A 9,181-nucleotide genomic window follows, 5' to 3' on the forward strand; every position below is an offset into this window, starting at 1 on the left:
GGAGACGCAGCTCCCCTTATTTTTAATAATTTGTTGAGCAAGGTTTTTAGCGTGCGATTTGCACGTTCAACAATAGCTTGGCCTGTGGAACTATAAGGGATCCCATGTTTGAGACGGACGTCCCATTGGGCACAAAAGGTGGAGAGGGCTGTGGAGCAATAGGCTGGGGCATTATCCATTTTTATCTGGCTCGGGCGACCCATAACAGCAAAACAGGATAGCAAATGGTGACTAAGTTTGGGAGTGGCTTCCCCACGCTGTGGGGTCGCCCAGAGGAATCCTGAATAGGTATCAATGGAAACATGTAAAAATGAATGGGGCGGAATTGTGGCACGTGAGTGACATCCATTTGCCACAGCTGATTCGCTGTGGTACCTCTGGGGTTAACGGCATAAGAAAAGGTAGGGGCGGCAGCGGCACAGTGGGGGCAGGAACAAACAATAGAACGTGCATGATCAGCAGAAATGTAAAACTGTCGGGCCAAAACAGAGGCAGACTGATAAAAAAGGAATGGCTTTCAAGGGGGTCAGAAAAAAGGGAATTTACCTGACCACGTAACGCGCGATCAGCGCGCGCATTGCCTTCAGTGAGTAGCCCAGGCAGAGGGGTATGACTGCGAATATGAGCAACAAAATAAGGGAAATTACGAGTGGTGAGGAGATACTGTAAGGACAAAAACAGGCAAAGAAGGTCCGCATCGACCTGAGGGGTGATGAGGGCAAGGGGTAAATGATCAATTACCTGATAAACATAATGCGTGTCCATGATCAAATTAAAGGGACAATCAGCAAAAAGTTAAAAGGCCAAAATAACAGCAGCTCGTTCCAAGGACTAGTGAAGCTCTCCAAGCGCTGCGCATGCAAATGTTGTTGTACAAGCGAATGAAGCGCTTTCAGCTTCTCTAGGGGGAGGGGCCACTGGTCAATCCATACGGGCTCTAAGGCTTGCCATACCAACGGTAATGTGGATGGCAAGGTGGGTGAGGGAGGATTTTGGGCCATTATATATTAATATCGAGGGTGGTGTCCAGCTTTACAAGTAAGTCACGGCCCCAAATATTGAGGTGGACAGGGAGTACAAAAGGGCAGATTGTAGCAAGGGCAATGCCTCCTGGTTTAGAGACCGTGACCCAAGACAAACTTTGGTGCCCGGGTTTGCTACCCCCGATCCCCCACAACTCTTTAGAAGGAACTGTTGGCCAACTGACCGGCCACTCTGGATCACGAATCACCGTAAGGTCAGCTCCAGTGTCCACCAGCCCTGTAAAAGGAACATTATTTAAGAGAAGTGTTAACTGAGGTTTCGAGGGGCGGACCGACATTGTTAGAGCAACAAGTGGAGAGGACGTGTTGTGAGACAGCAACTGAGACAGCGTCAATCCAAAGCCGTTCCCGCCCCGGGCTCGATCCTCTGCGGCTGGCACCTGATAGAGGACTAAAATCAATTGCGCAATTGACCATCCACGCGGGAGCGACTGCGGAAGATGGGTCCACACCTGAACCTTAATAACGCCGGTGTAATCGGCATCAGTGACCCCTGGGATGACAAAAAACCCCTGTTTTCCAGCGTGTGAGCGAGGGAGAACCAGACCCACAAAAATGGCAGGGAGAGGTCCCGTCACCTGTGTCGGTATGACGCAAACCTCCCCCGGCAACTGAAAATCAGCGTCCTCCTGCATAATCAAATCAAGCCCTGCACTTCCGGCAGTCACCGCCCTCATGGAGTCTACAGATTTTAAGGCAGAGGGACAGTTGTCTGAGTGGGAAACACCCCCGTTTGACCCTGGGTTCTGGGGAGACCCGTCGTGCGGTTTCCCGACCCGCTACAACACTGATTAGCCCAGTGATAGCCCTTCCGACACTTGAGGCACTTCTTTGAGGGGCGGACGGGTGCCGTCGATGAGCGGCTCTCCCACTGAAAGTGACCCTCCTTACCACAGCGGTAACAACGCTTCCCCTCCTTCCTGCTTTTCCGCAGGGCGGCAGCCAGAACCCCAGCTTTATGTGCTTGTGTGCCGATCTTTTGGCACGCCCACAGCATGTCCAACAGCTCTAGAATGCCAGCGGCTTGTGCCGCCTGGAGAGCACGGCGGCAATCCTCGTTCGCATTTTCAACTGCCATTTTTAACAGGATCTCCTGAGCTGCTGCAGGATTATCCACCTGTCGGAGGATAGCCTCCTGCAATCTGTTGGTAAAATCCATAAAGGACTCTGATGCACCCTGACGGATACTGGCAAAGCTTTTGGTAGGCTTGCCTGAATCCGGGACCTTCCGGAAAGCATGCTGGGCGCAGGTGGAAATAATAGGGAAGACGGCCTGAGGGAGTTGAGACTGCATCTGAACGGTAGCAAACTGGCCCTCCCCTGCCAAGTGCTCATAAATGATACCTTGCTCTCTATATACCTGGGCTTGGTGTTCCGCCATCTGCCGATACTCACTAAGCCAAATAACATACTGACTGGGTGTCAGCATCATGCGCAACAGCGCCTTCCAGTCTTCAGGGATCAGGGTGTACCCAGTACTTAGCCCTTCAATGAGACCACGTACATATGTGCTAGTGAGGCCGAACTCGCGAATCGCTTTCTTTACCTTTCTGATCACCGACTAAGGCAAACTGATCCAGTTTGCAACCTGGTTGCCCTGGCCATCATCCTGCCAGGTCACTGGACAAACTGAGACCAGATCAGCCAGCTCCTCTGCTGTAATATCTGAGCAAGTCTTCGCTGCGTGAACCATTTGTTGCACCAGCGAAAGCCCCTGAGCAGACGCAGACGACCCCCCAGGGGGCCCCGGAGCATGGGGCCCCACAGGGGGACGGTGATCACACACCGGCTCCGGTGGGGAAGGCAAGGGAGGCGGTGGTAATAGAGGCACTGGGGGTGAAGCAGGGGGAGGGATGGTTGCAGGAGCGGACGGGGGTGGCGGGATCGGCAGCCCCTCTGTTGGCGCGGGAGAGGGCCTTTCCGAGGCGACACGCTGTGTCACATCGCCAGAAGGGGGGATGACTGCAGGAGCGGACGGGAGTGGCGAGAGCACCAGCCCCGCGAGGGAGGGCCTGTCCGAGGCGACACGCTATATCGCGTTGCGGCAGAGGTGCCAGGCATGTAAAGCCTGCACGGGCGCCCGAGGCTCTTTGTGCAATGTCTGGCCCAACCGCTCCCAGTCCGCTAGCTTAAGGGTTCTGGCTTCAGGGTACCACGGGCATTGGGCACTCACCTCCTGTAGCAGGAGAGTGAGTTCTCGGGTGGGGCAGTCATGCTGAGCCTTACGCAGCAAATACTGTAGCTCATTGCGGTGTTGCACTTGCAAAGCAGAGAGGGAGCTTCCCATACTTACCACAATGAAAAATACTCACCGGGATCCGCGAAGAGGATGAGTGACGCGTCTGAAACCCTTGCCGGGTGAGGTGAGTGCTGAGGGCCCCACGTTGGGCGCCAGTTGTTGTGGTTCAAATACAAGACAGCACAAAGCTTTAAGCAAGCAAACAGGCTGGTCTGCCAACGGACTGCTCTTGTCAGCTTTCCACCCTCTCCTTTATTCTTTCTCTCCCCCCGCGCATTACATTCTCCAACAGATAAAAGGAATACACTGGCTTTGTTTAACATTCTTATTTACCAATTTCTATCTACTGCATTCCTTGCTCTCGGGCCTTGAGCCCAGTCCTGGGAGGCTTCCCATAGTTCATGTCATCTAACTCAGTATCAAACCTAACTCAATGAGGTTTAACTCAACTGAATGAAGTTGATCTTAATTCCATAAGGTTTGTCCAGGATGTTGTAGGACAGAGCCCATCTGTCACAAATACATCTTGTTATGGGCAAGGCTTCCAGGAATCAGCAGAGATTTAAACTGACAGGCGGACTAGCCTTGTCCCACTGAAGTCAATGGGAGCTTTGTTGATGACTCAAATGGTAACGGAACATGGACTTCGATGTTGCGCAAGTGTTGCCATTTGCCGATTCTTTCTCTGGAGTTAGACAATGCAGAGGAATCTTATAAATACTGCCATGTAGGGAGTAATCTGGCTTACTAACTTAGGGAACTGATTCAACACTGACCTAGGTTTGATCCTGCAGACACTTCTGCATGTGTTTAACTTTATACCCAGGAGCAGTCCTCTTGAGGTTAGTGCTGCAGGACTAGGGTCAGAGAGAGGAGAGAGCCACCTGCTGAATCCTCAGCTCTACTTCTTACAGCTCCTAGCATAAGCTTCCATAAGCTGTTGACCAGGGTGTAGCTATTCAATTATAACTGGCTCTCCTAGTTTTTTATGTAGCAGATTTCAATGTTGATTTCTCGCTCAGTTATTTTTAACACTAAGCTACAGTGTTTTCAGCTAATTGGAACATTAAGGAAAACCAATATCAATAAAACATAGTTGTTCATGTATAGTCTTTGGCACAAACAAACCGTGTTTTCAAATGTGTTTAAAAAATGCTCCTCGCAATTTTTATTAAAACAGGGTTAAAAAACCATCTCCAGCACAAAATTTGGCAGCTGACCCACAATCAAATTGCTGTGGCTGTGTCAGGTCCTGCCTTTAGGGAGCCTTTGTAAGTCTTGGTCACAATATGACAATCTTTTTGGCAAGTAAAAACAAGAAGGGTTGGGTGGTAGGAAATCATGTGATTTTTTTTAAGATGCTGCTTTCCAAAGAGAGGCACGAAACCATCATAATGAATGATAACTGCCAGGCTCCAGGGCTTCCCCGGAGTGCTGGCAGGAAGGATATCAAAGCAGTGTGTTTTAATGGGAATGCTACGATATCTTCCTGGCACAAACTAGCAGGAGCCTGGTGGCATTCCAATGACACACAGCAAAACATCACTTCCAGCATCCCCCCCTCCCCCAACTTAAAACCAATTTTGCTATTTTTTTGCTCTAGTGTGGTATCATACATTGAAACACAAAACTCTAATTATAAATAGACCAGCAGTTCTCAAACTTCATTGCACCATGACCCCCTTCTGACAACAAAAATTACGACATGACCCCAGCAGGGTCCCACCTGAGCCCTGCTGCCTCGGGGCAGGGTGGGTAAAGCTCAAGCTCCACCGCTCTGGGCAGGGGCCAAAGCTGAAGCCGAAGGACTTCAGCCACAGGCAGGAGGTCTGTAACTTGAGCCCTGTTGTCCAGGGCTGAAACCCTCAGGCTTTGGCCCTGGATGGTGTGGCTCAGGCTTCAGCTCTGGGCCCCAGTAAGTCTAAGCCAGTCCTGGCAACCCCATTAAAATTGGGTTGCAACCCACTTTTGGGTCCCAGCCCACAATTTTAGAGCTGCTGAAATAAATATAGGTCAAGCCTCTGCTGAATTTAGGCAGGGAGGGTCACCTGGTGGACAGAGAAGAGTGGAACTGGATGCCAGTGTTGTAGTCCTGACCTGACCACTGCTTTACTATGTGACCTGTGGTAATTCACTGAGCCTGTGTGTGCTGTAGCTTTCTCATCTGTAAAATGGGAGATGAATTTCTACCTCAGGCAGGTATAGTGAGATGGAGTTCATTTTTTGTAAAGAAAAATTCCTATTGACTTCACATGGTGCCAGAATTTCACCCTTTGAGTTCTTTGGATAAAGTCACTATTACTACAATGTTTTGCAAAACATTCTTGTCATAAATATAAACGGAAGGGTAAACCCCTTTAAAATCCCTCCTGGCCAGGGGAAAGCTCCTCTCACCTGTAAAGGGTTAAGAAGCTAAAGGTAACCTCGCTGGCACCTGACCAAAATGACCAATGAGGAGACAAGATACTTTCAAAAGCTGGGAGGAGGGAGAAAAACAAAGGGTCTGTGTCCGTCTGTATGATGCTTTTGCCAGGGACAGAACAGGAATGCAGTCTTAGAACTTAGTAAGTAATCTAGCTAGGTATGTGTTAGATTATGATTTCTTTAAATGGCTGAGAAAATAGCTGTGCTGAATAGAATGAATATTCCTGTCTGTGTGTCTTTTTTGTAACTTAAGGTTTTGCCTAGAGGGGTTCTCTATGTTTTGAATCTAATTACCCTGTAAGGTATCTACCATCCTGATTTTACAGAGGTGATTCCTTTTTACTTCTATTAAAAGTCTTCTTGTAAGGGAACTGAATGCTTTTTCATTGTTCTAAGATCCAAGGGTTTGGGTCTGTGGTCACCTATGCAAATTGGTGAGGATTTTTACCAAACCTTCCCCAGAAAGTGGGGTGAAAGGGTTGGGAGGATTTTGGGGGGAAAGACGTTTCCAAACTATGTTTTTTCAGGAACCCAGATAAAGTTTGGTGGTGGCAGTGGAAGTCCAAGGGTAAAATAGTTTGTACCTTGGGGAAGTTTTAACCTAAGCTGGTAAAAGAAAGCTCAGGAGGTTTTCATGCAGGTCCCCACATCTGTACCCTAGCGTTCAGAGTGGGGAAGGAACCTTGACAATTCTCTCTCTGCCCCCCAGCTACTGAGGTTCTGCAAAACTAAAATTGTCCCAGGGTTTTGCTCAGTATAAAACAGTAGAAGTGAGGAGTTGTGTGAAAAAGGTAGTGATAAGAAACTGATAGCACAAAGCAGCCAGCATGGAGAGGTAGAGAATCTTTGTCAAGAATTATAACATTCAAAAACCAGTCAGAGAACACTTCAATCTCTCTGGTCACTCGATTACAGACCTAAAAGTGGCAATACTTCAACAAAAAAACTTCAAAAACAGACTCCAATGAGAGACTGCTGAATTGGAATTAATTTGCAAACTGGATACAATTAACTGAGGCTTGACTAGAGACTGGGAGTGGATGGGTCATTACACAAAGTAAAACTATTTCCCCTTGTTTAACCCCCCCAACCCCCCACTGTTCCTCGGACGTTCTTGTCAACTGCTGGAAATGGCCCACCTTGATTATCACTACAAAAGGCTCCCCCACACACCCGCTCTCCTGCTGGTAATAGCTCCACCTTAAGTGATTACTTGGTTACAGTGTGTATGGTAACACCCATTGTTTCGTGTTCTCTGTGTATATAAATTTCCCCACTGTATTTTCCACTGAATGCATCCGATGAAGTGAGCTGTAGCTCACGAAAGCTTATGCTCAAATAAATTGGTTAGTCTCTAAGGTACCACAAGTCCTCCTTTTCTTTTTGCGAATACAGACTAACACGACTGCTACTCTGAAATTTGTCAAGGTCCTAATCTAGGTCTTTGCTTTGGGAATGACCTTCCATCGGATGGTCCACAGCCTGCCCCACTGCTATGCTTCACACAGGTGCGTGGGCTGTGACACTGAAGCATGAACCATCCTAGGAATTCTCCTGCTCCCTAGCCTTCTCCATCCCACAGAGAAGGAAGTGGAAAATTGCCCTCTTTCCCGAAGGCCGTTGATTGAGCTGTCAGGTGCAAGAGAGGAAGGGCAGGGTGTAAAAAATGAGATGGGGACAGGGTAATGCGACAGCAGGGAAAACAAATAAGGCCTCCTAGAATCCACCAGACCAACAGGAGAATCCATTAAAAGCCAGCATATTCTCAGCCAAGCCAAGATACTCAGTTAGCTAACTCTCACCAATCACCAGATACTGAAGGACCGTCTGTCCTGGAACAGAGAAGCCAGACACTAGATCATCATGTTACTGATGGATTTACTTAGGCAGCCTGGAGGACTTCTCCTCTGCTCTTTTCCAGCAGGAGGCCTCCGGACCTAGTCCACCCTGTCACAAAAACAAACAAGATAAAAAGGGAGTTAGCTCCGACCCACTCTTCCCTGAAATCCATTAAGGACTTATAAAAAGAAAAGACTTTCCAATCACTGCTGATGAAAAAGTTCTCAGACCTCAAAGGCATCTCAGGCATTGGTATTTCTCATTTAGGAGATGTCAGAAATGAGGTGATTGTCAGCCTGTTTCTCCCATACCCATTTTATCCCTTTTGGTCTCTGCTGTTGTACTCTGGTCCTCTTCTGCTTCTTGTCTTTAAACTTTACAGTGCAAATGGGACAGAAATTAAAAGAGCAGTTATGAGCGATACACACCACAGTCTAAGATTTGTATTTATTATACAGCACATAATAACAATGGTGTTTGTGTGTGTGTGTGTGCGGAGGGGTTGTTTTATTTTGTTCTGCTACCATACCAAAGAAGTGTGAGAATTGAGAGCAGGGAAATAGACATTTGCAAATGAGTAAAAGGCTTTCACTGAATATTAAAAACACTCTTGTGACTCAACTGTGTTTAGAACCGAATTCAGCTTTTTTTTTTTTTTTTTTTTTTGCAAAAGCTGAAATACTAACAGGTTTGATGAAACAGCCCATGCATATACATGATCACAGTTGGCACTAACTGAAACATTATAGGAATTGCCATGGAAATTGAGGAAAGGAAAGCCAGTGCCAGTATACATTAGATATCCCCCAGGAATTTAGTTGGGCTAATGGTTATGTTTCTATTGAAGATACCAGCTAATTGCTGCAGGGTTTCCTTACAGAACTAATAGTAGTCTAATGGCTGTTCTTAGTCAATATCATTAGACTCCCATAGCATTCCTTGCTGCATATAACATTTATACCCATTCTGTAATGGTAGTTACAGTGGCTACTGAGGCAAGCAGAACGCTGGTTCTCTGACCTCTGCGGACTGTGAGATGTAGAACATGCCCACCCAGCCACTGAGAATGGAAAACACAAGGAGAAGCAAACACAGATTTCAGGTAGCAGATGCAAATCAGAAGCTGAAGACACCGAAGAAGGAACTATTTTCTGACCAAGCAGCAGTTGCGTGATCAGAAGGCCCGTGAGCTTTACTAATTGGCTACATTAGTTTGTGCTTTTTATTTCCAGCTGGTATCATCTTGTATTTAAATTGGCTTTTAAAAAAAACCCAACAACATAAAAGGAAGATGTCACAGTAGCCAAAGCCAGTTGTATGACAAAGGTTATGGAGCTTTTGTAACTCTGCCTCATGTCACACGATGGGGATGAGGAAATAAAACTAAGACTCCTTCCAGCACTCTGGAAGTCACGCCTTTATTACACAGTCCAGAAGCTTTAGTTTTTGCACAATACAATCAAACATCAGTTTTTAAGGCCGCTCAATATATGTCACTAAGTCAAGACAGCAAAGGAAACAGATTGTACATCTTTGACAGAGTTTCTCTCACTGAATTAGTAGTCTCCCAACTAACAGAAATATTTCTGTGCACAGGTAATTTCTATTCTGTTGCTTATATAGTGGTTCGACAACT

At 47.1% G+C, this 9,181-nt stretch overlaps 1 long non-coding RNA gene across 1 annotated transcript; it reads right to left on the reverse strand.

The window, feature by feature from the left end:
• Window positions 1-545: 545 nt before the first annotated feature.
• LOC311526548 lies at window positions 546-7,647 on the reverse strand. The gene is made up of 3 exons (XR_014713048.1): window positions 7,509-7,647; window positions 1,208-1,260; window positions 546-613 (listed from the first exon to the last, which is right to left on the reverse strand). It is a non-coding gene; the product is annotated as an uncharacterized lncRNA (long non-coding RNA).
• Between the last annotated feature and the right edge of the window lie 1,534 nt (window positions 7,648-9,181).

Source organism: Lepidochelys olivacea, assembly GCF_965140295.1.
Source record: "Lepidochelys olivacea isolate rLepOli2 genome assembly, chromosome: 9".
NCBI classification, from domain to species: domain Eukaryota; kingdom Metazoa; phylum Chordata; order Testudines; family Cheloniidae; genus Lepidochelys; species Lepidochelys olivacea.